This window comes from Topomyia yanbarensis, chromosome 3, assembly GCF_030247195.1.
Source record: "Topomyia yanbarensis strain Yona2022 chromosome 3, ASM3024719v1, whole genome shotgun sequence".
Classification (NCBI taxonomy): Eukaryota; Metazoa; Arthropoda; class Insecta; order Diptera; family Culicidae; genus Topomyia; species Topomyia yanbarensis.
This window is the reverse complement of record NC_080672.1, coordinates 259,258,012-259,270,880: the sequence shown is the minus strand read 5'-3', so window position 1 is coordinate 259,270,880 and position 12,869 is coordinate 259,258,012.

The window sequence follows — 12,869 nt, the reverse complement described above, 5'->3', positions numbered from 1 at the left end:
AAAATTGATGATTTTTTTCTATGGAAAATTTTCCATTCACGATTATGACACGTCATACAAATTTTGTCATCAATACACGCCTATGACACGTGTGAGTGCGACTTTTGTTTACATTCATAGTAAAAACTTGCAACATAGTCAACCGATCTTCGTAATATTTGAGAGATTAATGCAGAATAGATAGAAGCATCAATTGTCTTCTTTGGATTGTTTATACCATTTATAAGTTTCAAGATATTCAATCTCAAACTTTAAAAATCGTTTTTCTCGAAATGTGCTAAATGGCGCTTGTCATAAGATAGCACAACAGCGACGATATGCTGTTTTCAGCGAGACCGATCACAACCGATATAACTGTTATAGAGCAAGGACCACACTATGGCATATCAGATGGTCTACACTCAACACACAAACTCCGCTAGCGAATGACGGATCTCAATAGTGGCATGTCTGTAATAATATACGTACATGGAACTATTGAGAACCAGAGCTACAGGTCCCAAGCCCTGGTAAAGGAGGATGGTTGTGATGTTCTGGGCCGAGGTCACCACGTAAATCAAGATAGGTCATAACCCCAATTCCAAGACGTGAAGCGACCCGTGCCGAGGGATGAGTGATCGAGGGGGTGAAAAAGGTGCTCGATCGTTAACGGAGCCTGTGGGGTACCTGGGCAACCCCCACAGTAAGCGTCCCTTACCACGTTAATGCGGAGCTCTGGCGTGGCGGACATTTATTCTCGCGCTACTCGTGGGATCAAACATGGAGTCAACTAAAAACAAAAACAAACAAACGGAGGTGCCAAACCCCTTTGCTAGAGGTGGTTTGGCGAGGTCTCCCCCCGTGGGGAGAGTAGTGAAGCGACGAGTGCTGCATCTGATAGCACCAGTGACCCCCAGTAGTGGTAGGAAATAGCCCTACCAACGCACTGGACGGGCCATTATACGCGATGCGCAAAGTGGTGGAGCAGCTCGATTCAATAATCGAGTTCACTAGCGCAAAGCAAAACATAAGCAAGGAGTTAAAACAGAGTCTCCTGGAGCTCCGGAAAACTGTTCGTGTCGCAAGACAGAAGCAGCAGGCTTATGCCAAGAGGGTGGAATGTCGGGAGAAGTCCGACAGAGAAACCCAGACAGTGGCCTCCAAGGGGGAGGGAAGAGAGAAGGTCGATACAGGCACTCAGACAGTGTCCTTCACCTTCTATGGAGCAGCCACGTCGCTCGAAGCGGCGGCCGAGTTCCCCTCGAAGGGAAAAGGCAAGGGCAAGGGCAATCGTAAGACGGCGTCGAACGCGAAGCGCCCTAGGAAGTCACCAGGCGAGGGTGCAAAAACCGACACCACACGGCGTGCAACCGTTAAGGCCAAACGCCGTCTGGCCGAGGTAAGCGAGAGCGAGAGTGACCTCGCTGAGCAGAGCGTTGGTACCAGCAACCCGGCGCGACCAGGGCAGGGGGGCGTTAACCCCTAGACGCTGGTCACCAGGAAGAAGCCGGCACCGACACCGGAGGGAACCGCGGCCCGCGAAGAAGGCCAAGGACAGAGGCAAGGCCTTGTGGTTAAAAACCAACAAGGACAAATACGCCGACGTCCTAAAGTTGATGAAGACGGCCGAAAGCCTTTCGGCCCTTGGGCAAGATGTGCGTAGCGTGAGACGCGGGAGAAATGCTTCTGGTGCTGAAGCGAGGCGCACAATCTAGTGCGGTATACAAGGCCTTGGCCCAAGAGGTCCTTGGTGAAGGCGCCCAAGTCAGGTCGCTAGGGGCGGAAATGACTCTCCAGTGCAAGCATCTGGACGAGTTCACGACCGCAGAAGATGTCGTCGCAGCCGTTAAGGAACAATGCGACGTCACAATCGAGCGGGTCTCTGTGCGATTTAGAGATGGACCCTCTGGCACCCAAGTAGCCTACCTCAGGCTACTGAAGACGGATGCCAAAAAGGTAACCGAGAAAGGTAAGCTGAAGATCGGCTGGTCGGTATGCCCTATTAGCATACCCCAGCCGCCTTCAGTGAATAGGTGCTATCGGTGCCTTGAGTCCGGCCACAAAGCCTACGAGTGCAAGAACATAGACAGGAGCAAACTATGTCGTCGCTGCGGCGAGGAGGGGATAAGGAGCGAGGCTGCACTAAGGCGTACAAGTGCCTTATCTGCACCGCTAAGAAGCAAGCCCATAAACATGCTATGGGCGGACCTTCGTGTCCCTTCGGCGAGGCAAATAAGAAGAAGCCGTGAACGTCACACAGCTAAATCTTAACCATTGTGCAGCAGCCCAACAGCTGCTGTGGCAGTCGGTCTCGGAGTCGAGGACAGATGTCGCCCTCTTATCAGACCCGTACCGCATCCCTGCCGGCAACGGCAATTGGGTGTCGGACGGGTCTGGAATGATGGCAATCTGTACAACGGGACGGTTCCCGGTTCAAGAGGTAATACACTCCTCCGCCGAGGGTGTTGCGATTGCCAAGATCAATGGTGTGTTCTATTGCAGCTGCTACGCTCCACCAAGGTGGCCAATAGAACAGTTCAACCAGATGACCGACAGGCTCTCGTCGGACCTAGTGGGCCGGAAACCGGTAGTCATAGCGGGAGACTTTAACGCTTGGGCAGTGGAGTGGGGCAGCCGCTGTAAAAATAGCAGGGTCAAGCGCTAATGGAGGCGCTTGCGGAACTCGATACTGTGCTAGCTAATAATGGCTCCGCTAGTACATTCCATAGAAACGGGGTGGAGGCGTGGATTGACGTAACATTTGCCAGCCCGAGTCTGGCTCCAGGCATGGAATGGAGGGTAGACGAAGGCTACACCCATAGCGATCATTTAGCAATCCGCTTTAAAATCAACTATGGTGTGCAATCACTTCGACAGCGAAGCTTTCACCGCGGCCCTGGGACTGGAGGCCAACACCGACAGTCTAAGCGGGGATGCGCTGGTAGCTGTTCTATCACGCGCGTGCGACGCCACTATGCCGAGAAAAACACTGCCACGGCAGATGCCCGGTATACTGGTGGAGTGCCGAGATTGCAGCTCTACGGTCAGCCTGCCTCAGAACTAGACGTAGGATGCAAAGAGCTCGCACCGCATGCAAGAGAGAACCGCCGTGAAGTGTTTCGAGCTGCGAAATTGGCCCTTAACAAGGCCATTAAAAGCAGCAAGAGAGCGTGTTTCGACAACCTGTGTGAGAGTGCCAACGCGAATCCGCGGGGTGACGCCTACAGGATTGTGATGGCCAAGACCAAAGGGGGCTCCTCACCCCCAGAACGGTATCCGGACCGGTTGGCAACGATTATCGAAGTATCTTTCCCGTCTCGAGCCCTGGCTACCTGCACTGCTCCCCTGGCTACCTGCACTACGAGACAGTGCGGGCACGGCCGAAATGGTGGCTCCAGTGACGAATGAAGAACTACTCGCAGTGGCTAAATCCCTAGCAATGAACAAAGCTCCAGGGCCGGATGGAGTTCCAAACAACGCTCTCAAGGCAGTGATCATAGCGAACCCGAACATGTTCAGGCTAGCTATGCAGAGATGCCTTGACGAGTGCCGTTTCCCCGATAGATGGAAAAGGCAGAAATTGGTGCTGTTGCCGAAGCCCGGAAAGCCGCCAGGCGACCCATCGGCGTACAAACCAATCTGCGTGATCGACACGACTGGCAAACTGCTTGAGAGGATCATCCTCAACAGGCTAACCCCGTACGCGGAAGGTACGGACGGTCTGTCAAGCAACCAGTTTGACTTTCGGAAGGGTAAGTCCACAGTGGACGCTCCCAACTCAGTGATAAATACTGCCGAGATAGCGATCCAACGGAAAAGGCGAGGTATTCGATACTGTGCGTTAGTGACACTTAACGTGAAGAACGCATTCAACAGCGCAAGCTGGGATGCCATCGCGCTCTCGTTACACCGGCTTAGCCTACCGGTGGGTCTGTACCGGATCCTGGAAAGTTACTTCCAAAACCGCGTACTGCTATACGAGACCGATGCCGGTCAGAAAAGGGTTCCGATTACCGCCGGAATCCCGCAGGGCTCGATCCTAGGCCCAGTGCTATGGAATCTCATGTATGACGGGGCTCTGAGACTGAAGTTCCCTCCTGGGGTCAAGATCGTCGGCTTTGCTGACGACGTAACCTTGGAGGTCAATTCCTGAGGTAGAACTAACCGCAGAACACGCGATCAGCACGGTGGAGGAATGGATGAGCGCGAGAGGCCTGGAGCTCGCTCATCATAAGACGGAGGTAGTTATCGTCAACAACCGCAAGTCGGCACAACATGCAGTTATCCATGTGGGAGAAGTCGCGATCACTTCACAGCGAAGTCTGAAGTCTCTCGGAGTCATTATAGACGACAAGCTGACCTTCGGCAGCCATGTCGATTATACATGCAAGAGAGCGTCGACTGCTGTTGCGGCTCTATCGAGAGTGATGTCCAACAGCTCAAAGGTGTGCGCCAGTAGACGTAGGTTACTGGCAGGCGTTGCCGTATCTATCCTCAGGTACGGCGGCCCGTCATGGTCAAGAGCACTGAGGGTAACCAGTTACCTACAGAAACTGGAGAGCACCTACCGCGTGATGTGCCTCAGAGTGATATCTGCCTACCGCACTGTATCACACGATGCATCCTGCGTGATAGCGAGCATGATGCCAGTCGGGCTGGTCATTCGGGAAGATGAGGAGTGCTTCGAGCTACGTGGAAATAGGGGAGCCCGCGAGCGCACCAGAGTGACCTCGGTCGCCAGATGGCAGCGTGAGTGGGACAACTCCTCGAAAGGTAGGTGGACCCACCGGCTGATACATAGCATATCGAGCTGGGTGGGAAGACCCCATGGGGAAGTTCACTTCCACCTGACACAATTCCTGTCAGGCCATGGCTGTTTCCGACAGTACCTCCACAGGTTTGGGCACGCGGAGGTCCCAGTCTGCCCGGACTGCCCAGGTGTAGACGAAACTGCCGAACACATACTGTTCGTATGTCATCGGTTCGACGTCGAAAGAAGAGCAATGCTTGACGTCTGTGGCTGGGACACAACCCCTGATACCCTTATTCAGCGGATGTGTCAATCGGTGGAGAAGTGGAACGCAGTCTCGGCTGCTACCATCCAGATTGCCAGTAGGCTACAGGTAATCTGGCGAACCGAGCAACAGACGACGGGCACGGCTAACTAGTGATTGGTTAGCTGGAGCGAAAAAGGCCAAGCGCAAAAAGGGGAGTGAATGGTCTGTTCATGCCGAGGCAGGTTTGGCGCAGCGACTGGCAACCGCGTAAGGGGTAAACCCGGCCACCCCGAAGCAAGACAGAAGAGTGAGTGTATAGGCGTATAAGTGGACTGCCTCATGCCAAGACGGGAGGGTCGTAGCGTAGTATGTTGGGACTTAGCTATCGATGCCTCATGGCGTGGCAGAGGAGTGAAAGGGTGAGCATCCAAGTCAGTCTCACACGGTATGTTAAGGGTGAGCACAAAAGTCAGCCTCACATGGTATGGTAGAGGCTAGCACAAAAGTAAGCCTAGCAAGGAATGAAAAAGGTGAGCACACAAGTCAGCCTCGCATGGTATGTCAGAAGTGGGGCCTAAGAAAAATGTCCCACATGGGATGCCAGGGGGAGTGACAGAGGTACAATAGAGTGGCACGATCGAGAGTGAACCAGGTGATAGGGTGAGCACCCAAGTCAGCCTCACATGGTATGGGTGGGGCGAGCACAAAAGTGAGCCTAGCAAGGAATGAGTAAGGTGAGCACACAAGTCAGCCTCGCAAGGAACGAAAAAGGTGAGCACAAAAGTCAGCCTCATGTGGGAGTGTTTGAGAGTGAATCAAAGTGCGATTGAGAGAGCACCCAAGTAAGCCTCATTCAGGACGTATGAACGCGTGAGTGAGAGTGAATGAGTACATTTAGTACAGCCATCCCCCCAGAAGTAATACCGAGAGGTAGTTCCTGGGAGGAACGATGGCGGAGCCCAATGGAGTTTAGTCGGTATTAATGGCAGCGTCACCATTCGAGCCCGACACGCCCCCAGTGCACCCCGTGCGGTAGATTGGACCCTACCAATAGCACGTGTACTGGGCTAGGACGTAAAGGTCTTCTCCATTGTAAAAAAAGCACTCAACACACAGTCAACGCAAATGAAAAGCTGGTACTCGTTTCAGGTTGATTAGTAGTCAATAGGAATTGTTTCCAGTGAAAAATTTCTAGAATATCAGAGAATTACCTGCTGTAGTTATTTGAGATAAAAACCGCTTTTAATCTGCCTTACAGTGTAATGAGACATTTATTATAACTCTTACAACTCTCTCTTCGTATATTATATTGATTGAGATCATTTAGAGCATGATGTTTCGCGATGTTATGGATAGCTTATACTACATGGGATAGTGACAGAGCTCAGAGCAACGATCAAACCATCTTAGGACAACATCAGAGTGAGAAATCTCTAAAGTGAATAAACTTTCAAAAATTTCAATGAAAATTGTTTTATAGCACATTTGCGTAAAGGGTACAAAACCTATGACTAAATTAGTTTTGGGAGAGCGTTTCAAGTTCCTTCCATCAGAATCCGACACTAACTTAGTGACAGAACAAAGCTTAGTCCTGTCACTAAGCTGATGTCGGATTCTGATGCGAGGAACTCGAAATGCCTCTCCAATAACTAATTTAGTTATAGGTACCCTTTACGCGCAAATGTGGTTTAAAATAGTAATGTCCTGAGGCTAGGCGCAGCTCTCGGCGGCCCTGATGTTCATATTATAGGTAAGACTTTCTCAATTAGGGGTTCCTCCCCAAAAATAGCTCATTTTTGGTTCTTGATGAGCATTGCACTGATTATTACAAACTAATTCAGCATGAAAAAAGTTTAAATAAACATAAATATTAAAATTAATACACAATAATTACAAATTTTTTCGATATATTTGACGAAATAAAACAATTTTAATTCACTGAAACAGTGAAAATCGCAATATTTTCAAGGGGCTTGTGCGAGTGGTACCTGAATGTTAATGAAAGAAAAAGCTGAATTTTCTTGTTTCGTTTATATTTTTAAAATTCGGTTGGACCATTTACACACAAAAACTATTTTTTGCAACTCAAATATACAATAAAACATGCAAATAAAAACATACTGACTTTACGACGGGTGTCGATAACCATTTTTACATATACTACTTATATCCAAAACAATTAGAGCGTGGTCAATTTAATTTTCCTAAATAGGGTTCAGAGCCCATTATTATCACCCTACCCATTTGAATTCATTGGTTCAAACAGCGTCTTGTTCAACGCATTGGGCACTCGATTATAGTTTTTGTTGCGCTTAAATACAAGCATATCATCATTTTCGGGGCCTTTGTGTCATTAGATTGGTTCTTAACAACGAAGCAACGCAGTTGGTATCATTCATACAATCACTCTTGAAGCGATCAGTTGATTTTTCCAATCCGTGCAGTATATAGCGACAAAGAATAGTGCTAATCCACGTTCAAGATTGTTTTGCGCATTCTCCGCCTCTTCGAGGGTTTGGACCTTCTTCTTTTGTGCGTGTGTTAATCGTTAGTCGATCAGCAGAGCAGTACCATTTTGAACACGGGTGACATGACACGGATTTCTGCCCCTCCAGCGCGTTCGAGCGCCTTAGATTTGTCCCTCTGTTCAACATCGCTGCGGTTAGATCGCAAGTAATAACTATTGATGACGGTTCAGAGCCACTAAATACAATGTTATACAATGTTTCGTATGACCTTAATATTTATTGGAAAAGCTACGCGTCCGCGATATCCGACAAAATCGAGTCCACACAAGAGCTTCCTCCGGAGGAAAAGTACGGGTTCCTGGCTGACTTGATCCTTGATACCACGATTCAGGCTCAGACTAAACGCATACCCGATGCGAACTCACGCCCATGGTGGGACAAAGAGTGCTCAGAAGTGTACGCACAGAATGCCGCCGCGTATAAGACCTTCTGGAACGGCGGGCTATCCACTAGCTATCAACAGTACGCGATCTTAGAAGCACGAATGAAGATTCTGATGAAAGCCTAGAAACGTAGCTACGTAGCGCTGGTTCGTTGACGGACTAACAAGAAAAACATCGATGAGCATGCTTTGAGGCACAGTCCGGCGCTTACGAAACCGAAACAATACTAACGTGCGCGTAGAATATTCAAACCGCTGGATATTCGATTTTGCCAAGAAAGTTTGTCCGGATTCCGGCCCGGCACAGAGGACCTACCGTGTCGCGTCTTCTCACGATATCGTAAACGAATCACCGTTTTCGATGTTGTAGTTCTCATTTGCTTTCTTATCGTATCGTGAATTAGTAGATGCCAGAATCTGTCAAGATACGCTTGTTGAATTTATTAAATAGATTTCTTGAGGGTGACATTGTCCTTCATGACTGGAGGCAAGTGAAGGTCATCGCCATCCAAAAAAAAAACAGGAAAATCAGCCTCCGACCACAACTCGTATCGACGGATTTCAATGCTGTCATGTATCCGGAACAGAGCTGCAAATTTTCAACAGGTAGTTTTGATCTTGAAGGAAAGACAAATCTCAAATCATGCCCTACTATGTTCAATTTGCAGTCTTTAGTTGGCATCATTCATTCAAACAGCCGAACTGCTCAATCATTTTCCAATCATTTTCAATTTCATCGACCCTGTGAATATCACTCTACTGGGGTATCGACTAGGTTTTTCAAGCAAAACTACTCTGAACATACTTCTTGCTATTCATGTAAGCTTGAAAACGCATAACATTCCAACATTTGACCTAAACTGGCATCTACAGAGCACATGACAACTTTGGTTAGTGAATGAAAAAGCATCAATTTGAAATGAAGACGTACGGTTTGGTCATGAAAATCCCGCCAACTTGAAAGTGAATGATTAAGGGAGGCTTTGATTTTGAATCACAGTTGGGGTTGAATTGAACTAGAAGTTGGCATTTAAAAATGAAAATTGGCACTACTGATCCGGAAGTTGTACGAGAAAATTATTTTGTTTCGCCTCGACGATTGAGTCAAAGCAAATGGCTTTCTGTCAGATACTCAATTTGGCTTTCTCAAAGGCAAAGGGACGAACGATTGTCTTGTGTTGCTCTCAATAGAGATCCAAATAGCATATGCTAGCAAAGAGCTGATTGCATCAGTTTTTTTGGATATAAGGGGACTTTTAATTCAATTTTTATTAAAATTCTTTCCGAGAAGCTGCACCAGCATGGTCTTTCACCGACACTAAACAACTTTTTGCTAAACTTGTTGTCAGAAAAACAGACATTTTTCGCATAGTGATCTATCGAAATCACGAATTAGCTACGCGGGTCTTCCCCATGGTTTGTGTCTTTGTCCCCTTCTCTACAACTTTTACGTGAATGATATTGATGAATGTCTTGTCAATTCCTACGCTAAGGCAGCTTGCTGAATACGGTGTGGTATTACAGGTCCCGAATCTGTCGATTTGCAAGGACCATTGCAAGACACCTTGGCTTGGCCTCCAGCTGGGTATCGAGTTCTCCACGGAGAAAACTGAGCTAGTCGTATTTTCAAGCAATCATGAACCAGCTCAACTAAAGCTTCGATTAATGGGTCAAACTATTTCTCAGGCTTTGGCTTTCAAATATTTCGGGATCTGGTTCGACTCTTAAGGTGCCTGAGGATGTCACATTAGGTATCTGAAACAGAAACGCCAACAAAGGATAAACTTTCTCCGTACAATAACCAGAACATGTTGGGGTTCCCACCCAGGAGACCTTATCAGGCTGCACCAAACAACGATATTGTCGGTGATGGAGTACGCGAGTTTCCGTTGTCGCTCCGCTACGAACATACATTTCATCAAGCTAGAGCGAATTCAATATTGTTGTTTGCGTAGTGCTTTGGGATGAAAACACTTGACTCATAAGTCTAGAAGTGCTGGCAGGCATCCTTCCACTGAAAAATCGGTTTTGGGATCTCTCATATCGATTGCTCATCCGATGAAATATCTTGCACGAGTTAGTAATTGCAAATTTCAAGAGGCTTGTCGAGCTCAATTCTCAAACCCTATTCTATTTCTACTCCATATCATCTCAGTCGTGTCAATTCCCCGCATGCTTCTGATTCAACTGTATTCTTCGACACATCCATGAAAGACGAGGTTTGTGGAATCCTGGATCACATACGTTCGCATCTTTCATAGAAAATTTCGAGAAGTCGACTACAACGAGATGTATTACTACGAGTCAAGCCTCCACGACTCCACTGGCTTCGGTATATTCTATCAAAACCTGACCGCCTCATTCAAACTCAATGATCCTGCTTCAGTTTTCGTCGCAGAACTTGCAGCTATTCAGTTCAGCCCAGCTCAATAGAAACTCTCCGTTCAATGAAACCTAGCAGGCACATTCCATATTTTCTGGGGATAATATGGGAGCTCCTACGTGCCTTGACTGTAAGATCGATTTGGGTTAACTCGCATCGCTCCATCCCAGGTAATGAAGAAGCGAACTCTTTAGCTAAGACGGGCGCTTTATAAGGTGACATCTACGAAAGGCCAATCTGTTTCAATGAAATTTTCAATATCTCTCGTCAGAGGACGCTAGAAAGTTGGTAGACATCTTGGAGCAATGGAGAATTGGGACGGTGGCTACATTATATCATCACGAAGGTATCAACGAAACCTTGATTCAGCGAAATGCATGTGGATCGGGATTTCATTTTTGTGATGTCGCGGCTCATGTCAAATCACTACACGTTAGTCGCTCATCTCCGACGTGTTAGGCCAGCGAGTAGCGGTATCTGTGCTTGTGGCGACGGTTTGCACGATATCGAACGTATTGTCTGGGCATGCGCCGATTGCTGTTCTGTCAGATCTAAACTATTGGATTCCCTTCGGGCCCCAGGAAGATCACCCAATGCCCCGGTTTGAGATGTACTGACAAGCCGCGATTTCCTCTATATGTTCCTCGTACATATCTCCCTAAAACCATCATTATATAGATTTAACTGCCCCTTTTATTATTCTTATCTTACTCAGAAGTGCCCTCTTGCGCCTGTACCGTACACCCATGATGGTTTAATGAAATTTCAAGGCGACACAAAACATCTCTGTCGAATGCGCCAACAAACACGGGGCCTACAGCACAAACATTATACGTGCAACTCGAATTGTTGCCGATCCGCATCTGAGGAGGACCACCCAGTACATGATTCTTTTTAAAGAAGGCCGTCCGAGTCTGCCGTTGATCTCCCGATACCTGAAACTGAAAGTTAATAATTTTCTCCCCCTGTCGTCTTTGTCTACTCTCCCTCCCCTGACTCTGAAGTATCGAACACCCGCCCCACCCTCCATCAAATATCTTCTAGAAACATCTTGCTCCCCATATCTCTTCTAGTTTTCACTATACAATATACATAATCCATAATACATAATCTCGTTGAAAATGCCCAACTGTAAGCCAAAATAACTCAAATTAATTTCCCCGAATCTTTAAAAAATTCAATCAAGACATCTAGTTATTCCTAGTTGTAAAATTGTTAACCCCTTGGTTAATAATGTCCTATAATAATCTCCCTGCTAAAAATGCCAAACCATATTACTATAAAAAAAATTAAATGACCCCCCTAATCTTACGAAAAGTATCGTGTATCTGTATAACATAGCTATAAAATCTCCTCAGTTTCATTACAAAAAAAATATTGATATGTAATCCCCTAGTTTCAAAAATTAAAAATGTAAAACAAAAAAAAACTTTATTTTAAACTAACGCAAACATGCCTTATCAAATAAACGAATTAAATAAAAAACGCTGTTGATGCCAATTTATACGCATTCCATCGATTGTAGGCCAAGTCATTAAAGAATTAGTGAGGTACCCTCCTTAATAGGGTGAAAATAGGCACTTTACCCTATGTGGAACCGATGAAGATTCTTTTATCAAATACATTTGTCATGTTTGAACCTGAGATGGTCGAGTTGGGTTTCCCTCCATTCTAGTATGGTATTGCTCAATTACGGCCGACATAAGAAGCTGTATGAAAAACTTCTCATTGGTGATACAATCTGTGTAGGGTAAAATGCCTACTTTGGCCGAATTACGGAAGGTGTCTTGCTATTTCCTGGCCGTCTTTGCCTACAGTCAACGGGATGTGCATAAATTGGAATCAACAGCTTTGCTTCGTTTTTAAGAAACAATATTATAACCAGTAGCGGATCGAGGGGGAGGGTCTTGGGAGTCCGGACCCCCTCCGAAAATTTTTTGCTTGTTGAATGAAATTAATTTAATTTCAATTTTATTCTAGTTTCAAACTTAAAATCATTTCAAACCAAATTTGACCACCAAAACTGATTTTTATTAAATGAGGTTTTGGCGTATAACGTAATGTGCAATATTGATTCCAAAATCAAAATTTCGGACCCCTCTCGAATTTTTTTTCTGGATCCGCTCCTGATTATAACACAAACGACCTGAAAACGGTGAAACGCTCATGTTTAAGCCCAACGAAAACTTGAATCAATTATTGCCCTTCCATTTGAGCCAATGCGTTGAAGAAAAATGGCAATCGCTGCTCTAACCAAACTCTTCTCTAATAATAACATGATAACATAAATAAGGCCACAATAGGCTCATTAGCCTATTACTATGGTTACTATTGTCGCTCAGAACTGATTCAGTATACAGAACATCACAGATACCTACTCTATGATAACAAGTCGCTTTTCATTTCACATCCTCAACATCTGTTCAGCCTTAATCGTGTCAGTAGAATTTTTGAACCAGCAGCCCGAAAATATTGAATTAAATATCGCATATCTGGTCTATAGTACCTAACGTTGAAGACATCAAAAAGAAAGGACAGCAGTCATACGATACGATCCCTTGTTTTTCACCAAGAATTTCTGGTTCAGCCACCTTTATAAA